At 44.4% G+C, this 9,275-nt stretch overlaps 1 long non-coding RNA gene across 1 annotated transcript in view; it reads right to left on the bottom strand.

Moving 5' to 3' along the window:
* Positions 1–3,027: 3,027 nt before the first annotated feature.
* Positions 3,028–9,275, bottom strand: part of LOC102374519 — a 25,554-nt gene continuing 19,306 nt past the window's right edge. Inside the window, exons 2-3 of the long non-coding RNA XR_325151.3 lie at positions 4,000–4,110; positions 3,028–3,402 (exon numbers count right to left, since the gene is read on the bottom strand). This is a non-coding gene — a long non-coding RNA (uncharacterized LOC102374519). The remainder of the gene's footprint in view (positions 3,403–3,999; positions 4,111–9,275) is intronic.

Genomic DNA, 9,275 nt, shown 5'->3' with positions numbered 1-9,275 from the left:
GGCCTCTCCATATTTAGTAAGAAAGGCCTGGCTGGCTGAGGTGCTGGATTCTAGGAAAGCATTAGTGGCTATTAAATCAAAGTAGGCCTCAGCCCCTCTCTCCACAACCCAAACTTAAGTCTCTAAGATGATAGGGACCTCCTTATACATAACCCTTTTTTCTGAGGCATCTCCTTGCTCAGTGGGCTGACTCCCTTGAATCCCATTCTTACATGCCTAAATCATGCATCACCATGTATTTTATAGGGAACCTAGATACCTAATGCTGGGCAGTAGATTTCATTAGGCAGCAAAGCACCTAGAAGGTAGGAGCTACAGCCATTATGTCTTTGTAAATCTAGCCATTTGTGACTCAGTTCTTCAGGGTCAAAATAATAGCCTCTCACACCTTGGCAATTGTGAGAAGATGGCTCAGATTTGGGCATGACTCGCATAATATAATGATAAGTACTATGAAGAAAGCCCATGAGGAAATTAATAATTCTGTATTCAGAGCAGTAAAGATGACCCAGGGCTACATGGTAAACAATGAGGAGAAAATAAAATATCAGCTAGCTACTCACTGATTGAACATAGTCCATCCCATGCCCAGAGTGAGACAGAGTTCTCTATTAAAATAGCAGATGACCATGTAATCTGGCTGTAACATGATGGTTGCACATAAAGGGCATAAATTAAAATTGCATGCACTTGTTCAAACTGTAAATGTTGGACTTTGCAACCTTTGCACTACTAGTTCATGCCAAAAACTGTAGTCTCAAAACAACTGACAAATTAACTCCATAGGCATTTATACACACTCTGGGAGTGGGGACATCATTTTAATTAGTCTCTGAAAGCCGTTCTAATTAAAACACCCAGAGCATCTCACATATCAGCATCCCCATGCTTCAAAATGGCAGCTTTAACTAAATTTGTTCAATTAGCTTTAGTTAAAGCACCCCTGCCATCATTTTGAAGCACAGGGGCATGGGTACATAAGATCCTGGAGTCTACTGGAGCGTAATAATTACCACGCTTCAGCAGATTCGATTAACTGAATCTGTTCCAACAGCATGTCGGAGCAGCCTTGCTGCTCATGTATAGGGGCTCCATAGTTTCCTGCATCATAACTAAACTCATTGTCTGAAATCTTTATTTGCCCTGAGTCTCATCCTGCACCACTGAAGTCTCTAGGGGCATTGCCATTGCTTTTGATACAAAGAGAGCTGTTGCTATAGTCCTACTGAAGTGTGTGGTGATTTTCATACAAGTAAAGAATATTCACAGGAATAAGCATTATAGAACAAGGTCTTTTTATAATATCTGAAAGATCCATTGGAACACAAGATGTAGTTTTTACCCTTTGTGTATTTTTTTCTTGCACACAGTAAGGCCTGGTAGAAGAGGGTGCACAGATTTCATTATTTTAATTCAGATTCTTTTAAATTGAATTAAATCAATTAAACTAATGGTTGGTTTCACTCCAGATCCCAGGACTCAGGTATTTACATTGCAAAAACCAGTGCTACAACTGGCAGCCTTCCTAGAAGTCTCAGTAAAGCTGAAGATTGAATGGACACACAAAATTAATTAGCATCCCCCAGTAATGTTTCATGTAATTTAGGTTTGAGGCATCTTGGCAGGGTGTCAAGGACATGAGTCTTACTGCTGTCAATCAGAGCCTTGTACAGAATCACAGAACCTTGAAAGATCATCAAGTCCAACCCCCCTGCTCTGGGCAGGAATACTGTTGAGCTCAAATGATGCCAGCAAGGTCTGTCTAGTCTCCTCTTGAAGAGGAGAGGAGGTTGGAGACTGCACCACCTCCTTGGGAAGTCTATTCTAGGTCACCCTTACCATAAAGAAGTTCCTCCTTACATCCAACCTGAAACCATCCTCTAACAGTTTATGGCCATTGCTCCTCATCTTCTCCTGGGGTGCCCTAGTGAATAGTTTCTCTCCCTGTTCCTGATATTCAGCCCTTTCATACTTTACAGATGACCACCAAGTCCCTCCTCAGTCTTCTCTTCCCCAAGCTGAACAGTTCCAGATCCTTTAGCCTTTCATCATAAGGTTTGTCCTTCAGGCCCTTAATCATTCTTGTGGCCCTTTTCTGGACACTTTCAAGATTCTCCATGTCTTTTTTTGAAGTGCAGCGCCCGGAACTGGACACAGCACTTCAGCTGGGGTCTCACCAATGCCAAGTAGAGAGGAAGTATCACTTCCTTCGCCCTGCTGGTGATGCATCAGCTAATGCATTCCAGTATGCTATTAGCTCTGTTGACTACAGCATCGCACTGGTGGCTCATGTTTATCCTGTGATCAACCATAACCGTGAGATCCCTTTCAGCCATCATACTGGCCAGGACACCTCCTCCTAACCTATATTCATATTGCAGGTTACTTCTGCCCAGATGAAGCACTCTGCATTTATCCTTATCAAACTGCATCCAGTTCTGCACTGCCCACCTTTGCAGCTTGTCCAAGTCCACTTGAATCTGTATCCTATTCCCTAGCTTGACTGCTTTTCCCTATAACTTAGTATCATCTGCAAACTTGGCCAGTGTGCTTTCCACATCCTCATCTGAATTACTGATAAAGATGTTGAACAGCATGGGACCAAGACCCTGCAGGACACAACTGGTCACCTCCCACCAATACAGTGGACAATACAGACCTGTCCACTAACACTCTCTAGGCTTGACCCCTTAGCCAGTTCCCAACCCACCTGACTGTGGACTCTGCCAGCCCACAATCCCCCAGTTTTCTTGTAAGAACATCATGGGAGACCATACCTTTTTAAAATCCAAGCATCATCAACTGCATCATCTACATATAAGCAGTTTATTACTTGATCATAGAAAGAGACAAGGTTCATTGGACAGAATACAAAATTGTAATAAATGGTAAAGTTCCCCAAAATTAAAGAGGGAAGGCAGAAAAGTCAGACACTGCTGGGCGATTTTTTTTTTTTTACTACATTCAAGCAGACACTTGTTTCTAACCATTCGAAAAATAAAATCTTGCAAATGCAACAACCTTGCTTTTAAGCCACTTCTTTTACATCACTTGCTTTTAAGTCACTGGCTTTGAGGACATAAGAAAGATATTGATGATCTCCAGATTTCTGGCAGGGGGAAGGGAAGCTCCAGTAAAATAAAGTCCCTGGAGCGTGCCCTGTGCAATGTCCTCGTCAAGAGTCAAATGTAGGGCCAGGGCTCCCCTGTGCCCACAGATACTCAGGTTCCATAAAACTCCTCAGTTAATGATGCTGTCTTTGCAGTTCTAAACTACATTAAGGGCTGACCTGATTCAGAGGGAACCCAGGATTAAAGACTGCAAAGGGTGACCTACTCCTCCTTTCTACTAGTCGCATCTCCCTGGATCTAGCCCAGAGCCAGTGCCTTCATTTCTGTCTGCCTATGGAGGGAATCAAGAAATTAACATTAAAAAGTTCAATCCACACTGCCATTTAAAACTCCTATTTTTAATTTTAATTCATTTCAATTCTACTAACCACAGTTACCTTAAATAACTTTACCCTGGTAAAATCTTCCTAATGGTATTAACAGTCTGGAGAAGCCTCATACAAAATGCATGATCTCTCCAAAATAAAAAATTCTCTAGTCACTTTGGAAAAAACATAATAATTTTGAGTAACTTTGATCATTCTCCTCCCTCTGCTTCAAACTGTCCTAAGTCTCTTACATCATAGATTCCTCTTCTTCACAGGAAAGGGATTCAGAGAGAATATTTTGTTAGTCTGATTGCAGTACTGCAGAGCACAAGGCAAAGGAGCTAGGGTGAATAATAATGTGAAAGCCAACATTATAAATCTAGTGGCAGGTTTTCTTTGAAGCTCTTGCCATCCATGTACCAACAACAAGCTTTAATAAAAATAGTAATTACAAAATGAAGCCTTCAGCATTTAATATGCTCATTTGATCTCTCTCCTGTATTGTGTAGTCTTTCTTACTGTCGCTACAGGCTTCCCTACCACTGAAGTAATGATCTTACTTCTGTGTCTTGTCTCCAGGTTTTCTTCCCTTCTCCAGGGGAGATCTGATCTTTGATTCCCACTGTCCATTTCTCAGTGGCCAGTTTCACAGAAACACTCAGTTGCAGCACCTGCAATGTCAGACCACGTTAGAATTTTAGAACACAAGTCACAGAATCAATGGAATATTAAAAGTTTAGCTACTTAAACGAACATATTATTCAGCTGTTGTTTGGCCACTTTTAAAGAGAAAGTTAGTCTATTTAAACTTTAAAGTTAACAGACTCTAGAAGGAAAGCAACTGCTATTCTGTGACTTTGGGAGCTGGATAATAATATAAAAATTACTTTAGACATCATTGACCCAAATAATGTTCTAAGCGCTGAAGCCACTACACGTGAACTTGTAAGTGCAGAATCACCCTTCATACTAGTGGCACCACAGTGGCTATAATATTATTTACTAATCATATTCTGTAGTGTGGTTTGAAGTTTTGTGATCTTTAGCCTAAATGTCTAAAGTCAGAGGGGATTCTACCAAGTCCATACTGCTTACTATACAATGGAGGGCCTTTGTAACCAGGATCCTTTGGAGAATTAGCTGGAGGAAAATTCAAAATGGTCTGATGCTAGGAGAGGAAGGGTGTGGTTATTAGGGCTATGCAAAATTTCAATGGCTGTTTCGTTCCAACACTGTTCCGACCAATTTCAAGTTCGAAACAGCAAAATTGAAACAAAACAAAGGCCATTGAAATAGCCTCGAAACAAAACGAGGCTGATCAAAACGTTTTGACCATAGGCTGGGGGTGGGAAGTCAGTCCAGCCGGCCTGACTTCCGATCCCCAGTGCAAAATCTGGCAGGGGGCAGGAGGCAGCCGAGTGGGGCTACTTTCCCAACCCCCGCACTTAATCACACTGGGGTTGGGGAAACAGCCCAGCTGGGCTGCCTCCCACCCCCAGAGTGATCACACGTGGGTGTCAGGGAAGTGGCCCCACTCAGCTGCCTCCTGCCCCTGGCGCAATCATGCGGGGGGGTCAGAGAAGCAGCCCAGCTAGGTGATCTAGTGCTGGGGGTGGGAAGTCAGCCCAGCTGGTCTGACTCCCCATCCCCAGTGAAACTCAAAACAGTGGTGAAACAGCCTTTCTGTTGTTTCGATGGAACAAAATGGAACAGCTGTTTCAACTCAAAATGAAATTCAAGACAAAACTCTGTTCCTTCAAACAGTCAAAACTCAAGGTGAAACAGAATGGTGCTGTTTCACACAGCCCTAGTGGTTATGAATACTAAAGGCTTAATAGGGATTATGGGATCAGAGGTGAAGTAGTTTAAATCAGCGGATTTATACAGGGTGAATTTGGATCATGATCTTTGCCTCCTTGCTCATTTTGTTATTGAGGTTCTCTTGTTGTTTGAGTCATATTTGTGACATCATCTCATGTACAAGGCCCTGTGAACTCTATGGCAAAGGGTCTGGATCCCATGAAGCTCCAATCAGATGCAGAAAAAAAATTAGAGCTTTTTATTGAATTAAATATGAAAATGAATAATGCAATCAGTATGGTAATCCATGTGTTATTAATTTGATAGTACACTTAATTTTATACTGCCCTAAAATTTTAAATTTTCCCTGTGCTTCAGTATTTTGTATTGAAAATGCAAGAGTCCACTTAGAGAAATTCTTAAGGTAAAAGTTGGATGTCTTGCAGATGAGTTGAAAGGAAGTGGGGCTTGTATGCTTTAGAACACATGGAAAACAGTTTGGGATCCTGAAGGAAACACCTTCACTCACTATAGGTCAGCTAACAAGATCAGCAATGAACAATTAATAGGAACAGCAATGTAATCTGGAGATCACCCTTCCTGCAAATTGTTAACATCTTTTTCAAGAATGTTTGTTGAAGAGAGACTGAGATGGGTAGTACAATGAATGCTGTAGCAAAGAACCCTGCCCCTGCTACTTAGAAGAGGGTGAGCATAAGCTACAGACTACAAGCTGAAGGCCTACAAACAGCAAAGCAACAACCTTAATTACATGAGGTAAATCCCTTGCCATGAGGTCCAAGAGGACTGTGGCCAGATAGGGCGTAGCCAAGGGAGATAAGCTGGGCACCAAAACAGAGGAAGAAAGTCTGGCTTGGTCCATGAGAGGGCAAGCAGCTTGGGTGGAAGAAGTACTGGAAGAAATGGTAAGTAAGCCCAAGAGGGTTGAAGCTACAGTAGCCAGCAGGCTAAAAGAGAAAGTCTTGAGGTAAAGGTGCCCTGGCATGAACCGAGTTGTTTGCTTGGCAGTAGTTTGTGTTTGTTTCTGATTCTTGGGCAGAGATGTCATGAAGCATGAGACAGCTATTAGGGGAGCAGGGCACTCAGAGAAGAACGTGAATCGGTGGATGATGTGAACCCAGGGTTGGAAAGCCACAAACAAGGCACTGGACCTAACCAGGTAAGCATTAAAGGGGAACACGTGCCATCAAGGCAAAGGGATACCAAGAGCACCCACTGAGGGGGGGCTAAAATGTCTTTACACAAATGCCAGGAGTATGGGGAACAAGCAGGAGGAACTCACACTCCTGCTTGCTAGCACGCAGTATGACCTAGTTGGCTTAACTGAAACATGGTGGGATTCTACGCATGACTGGGCGGTAGACATTGAGGGGTACAGGTTATATAGACAGGACAGAGTGGGGAGAAAAGGCAGGGGTGTAGCTCTCTATGTTAAGGAGCAGTACACATCTTCTGCCATCAAAGCGCAGGAGTGGAGGAGGGGAATACCGAGACATTGTGGGTCAGGGGAGAAGGACTTGGTAGTGGGGGTCTACTACAGACCTCCTCACCAGGATGATGAGCTAGTATTCTCCAAGCAGCTTTCAGATGCCATATAGGCAAGGGAGGCAGTGGTCATGGGGGACCTAAATTACCTAGATATCAGTTGGGAGGAACAGACAGCCAAAACAAGCCGCTCAAGGAAGTTCTTACACTGTGTGCAGGACCTCCACCTAACCCAGATGGTGTCCAGTCCCACCAGGGGTAGTGCCCTGCTAGACCTGGTCCTAGCAACAGGGGATGATCTCATGGGGGACCTGTGGGTACACAGTAGCCTGGGTGATAGTGACCACCACTTGGTAAAGTTCACTATCCAGCAAAGGGTGACAAAAATATCCAGTAATGCTAGAGTTTTAGACTTCAGAAGGGCCAACTTCACTAAATTTAGGAACCTAGTTAGTAAGGTGCCCAATGCTCTTGAGTTGGGTCTAGTGGGGGTCCAAGAGGGTTGGAAGTTTCTCAAGGGAGTGATCCTTATAGCACAAAAAGAGTCTATCCCCTTATGCAGGAAAGGTGCTAAGGGGATAAAAAAAAAAAAAAAAAAAGACTGCTTGGCTGAACAGGGAGATTCAGGAAAGACTGGGGGCAAAGAAAGGAGAGATATTGCCAGTGGAAGCAGGGGGCAGCCACCAAGGAGCCATACACCACCCTGGCGCGCTGTTGCAGGGAGTCATTTAGGCAGGCCAAGGCAGGACTGGAGCTTAGGCTGGCTAAAACAATCAGGGACAATAAATAGTCCTTCTACAGATACATAGCAAGCAAAAAGAAGGCACAAAAGAGCATAGGGCCCCTGCAGGACAAATCAGGACAGTTGGTGGTTGATGCAGACAAAAAGGCAGAGCTCTTCAATGAGTTCTTCGCTTCAGTATTCCTTAATACTAACCAAGACAATCCCCGCACCTTGAACATAGGCAGATGTCCAAAAGGCACCAGATTGCCAAAGGTTAGCGCTGACTTAGTTAAAGAGCACTTGGAAGGGCTGGATGGGTACAAGTCAGCCAGCCCGGATGACCTCCACCCATGGGTGCTGAAGGAATTAGCCAGTGTCATTGCTGAGCTGCTGGCACAGCTGTTTCAGCTCTCATGGTGCTCTGGACAGGTCCCTGAGGACTGGAAAAAGGCCAACGTGATGCCCATTTTTAAGAAGGGGAGAAGGGAGGAGCTGGGTAACTTTAGGCCAGTCAGTCTTACCTCTATCCCTGAGAAAATACTAGAAAAAATAATCAAAGAATATATTTGTGAAAGCCTAGCAGGGGAAACAATGCTGGATGGAAATCAGCATGGGTTCATCTCAGGTAGATCCTGCCTGACAAACTTAATAGCCTTTTATGATCAGGTTACACACTGCCTTGACACAGGAGCGGAGGCCAATGTCATCTACCTGGATTTTAGGAAGGCCTTCAACATAGTTTCGCATCCTATTCTTACAGGGAAGCTAATGGGCTGTGAAGTGGACGCCTACACAGCCAGGTGGGTGGCTAACTGGCTTAGGAACCGCACCCAGAGAGTGGTGGTTGATGGGTCATTTTCAACTTGGAAGGAGGTGGGCAGTGGGGTCCCACAGGATTTGGTCCTTGGGCCAGTATTATTAAGTATCTTCATCAGTGATTTGGATGAAGGTGTGTTGAGCACCCCTCACAGCAGATGAGGGAGGGGACATGCAGCAGAGTAGCAGACAGGGCAGGAAGCAGTTACAGGCTGACCTGGAGAGGTTAGATCAATGGGCAGAATGTAATAGGATGCAATTCAATAAAGATACATGTAAGGTACTCCACCTAGGAAGGAGAAATCCCCAGCACACCTACAGGTTGGGGGATGTCTTCCTCAGCAGCTCAGAGGCCGAGAGGGATCTTGGAGTCATAGTTGACTTCAAGATGAACATGAGCCAGCAGTGCAACGAGGCCATCAACAAAGCCAATTGCACCTTGTCATGTATTAGCAGATGCATGATCAACAGATCAAGGGAGGTGAAGCTCCCCCTCTATGCAGCACTAGTCAGGCCACAGTTAGAGTACTGTGTCCAGTTTTGGGCACCGCACTTCAAGAGGGACACGGAGGATCTGGAAAGGGTTCAGAAAAGGGCCACCCGTATTGATTAGTGGTCTTCATGAAAGACCCTACAAGGAGAGTGAGAGAGATCTGGATCTCTTCAGCCTATACAAAAGATGGCTATGGGGTGACCTTGTGGCCACCTATAAATGTATCAAAGGCATGACAGGTGAGGTAGGAAAGTCACCAATATAGTGCTGTGTGAAGAAGGCTGGGGTGGGCTGCCAGGTGGCAGCAGACTACCCATGAGATCACCAGACCTGCTACACATGCCTGCTTGTGTTAGGCAGATTAGAGCTGTATAAGCAAGTACTAAATAAATGTGCAGTAACTGGAGTTACTGCACAGTAGCTCCGGTGAATGCCTTTTAAGTGACACTACTGCCCAGTAACCTAATACTACCATGTACATGAATGCCGCATGCCCC

Source organism: Alligator sinensis, unplaced genomic scaffold (assembly GCF_000455745.1).
Source record: "Alligator sinensis unplaced genomic scaffold, ASM45574v1 scaffold603_1, whole genome shotgun sequence".
NCBI classification, from domain to species: Eukaryota; Metazoa; Chordata; order Crocodylia; family Alligatoridae; genus Alligator; species Alligator sinensis.
Note: the sequence above shows the minus strand (reverse complement) of the source record. Positions and strands in the feature narration are given on the sequence as shown.